Source organism: Clupea harengus, chromosome 24, assembly GCF_900700415.2.
Source record: "Clupea harengus chromosome 24, Ch_v2.0.2, whole genome shotgun sequence".
Classification (NCBI taxonomy): Eukaryota; Metazoa; Chordata; class Actinopteri; order Clupeiformes; family Clupeidae; genus Clupea; species Clupea harengus.
In genome coordinates this window covers 11,821,972-11,822,934 of record NC_045175.1, presented here as the reverse complement: position 1 = coordinate 11,822,934, position 963 = coordinate 11,821,972, and the positions used below count along the sequence as shown (strand labels likewise).

Below are 963 nucleotides of genomic sequence, written 5' to 3'. Positions count from 1 at the left end.
TTTCAATATCTATATCTATATCTAGAGTTAGATTTTCTTGTATTAATTTCTATGCTCCCACCTGTAGTAGGTGCGGATGTTGCTCTTTGTGACATATAACAATCGCTTATCAATTAGAATGGAATATAGATTAGCTAAAATAAGCAGGGTGTCTATTGGGCCCCACCCTGTTACAAATAGGTGGGGCTTGGAGTAGAAAGGGTTGTGAAACCCTGGTCTAAATCTCTACAGCGATTGGCTCTCAGCATTTATCTTTCAGGGAGTGAAGTGTTCGACAACGCTGCCCGTGACAAGAGTCGTATCATTCCCCGCCATCTGCAGCTGGCGGTGCGCAACGACGAGGAGTTGAACAAGTTGCTCGGCGGAGTGACCATCGCTCAGGGTGGTGTGCTGCCCAACATCCAGGCTGTGCTTCTGCCCAAGAAGTCCAAGTAAAATGATTGACACCCAGTAACCTAAAGGCTCTTTTAAGACAGGGAAGTCTAAGTAAATCCTGTTTTCTGCGAAATCCAACGGTTCTTTTAAGAGCCACCTATATGTATCTTTGAAAAGCAGACATTCTTGTCAATAATCCAATACATGCGGAATGCAGCCTGTCTAGGGATTTTTCTTTTCAGTCAAGATAGACACGGGATTTAAATACGTACACCTTAAGGGTTAGTTTGGTGGACTGTAATGTCCAGCAGTATTTGTGAAAAGGAGAGGAATATGTGATTGGATCCTTCAGTGCTCTTTATGACTGGAGGGAAACCAAGGATTGTTCTAATAGTTGCCAATCGCCACAGATGCCTAAGTCCCAATGAAATGTATTTATTTATTTGCTCAGTGTTGTAATTATCTTATTTTTTATTTATATGTTTTATTCGTATTACCTTGTAACCCACTCTTACCTGTAACTCTCCTTGCTGCTATTACACCTGAATTTCCCTATGCGGATTAATAAAGGTTTATCTTATCTTATAT

General features: G+C 41.0%; 1 pseudogene; it reads left to right on the top strand.

Moving 5' to 3' along the window:
- The window catches only part of LOC116219060, a 12,047-nt pseudogene extending 11,612 nt beyond the window's left edge, over positions 1 to 435 (top strand).
- The last annotated feature ends 528 nt before the right edge of the window (positions 436 to 963 follow it).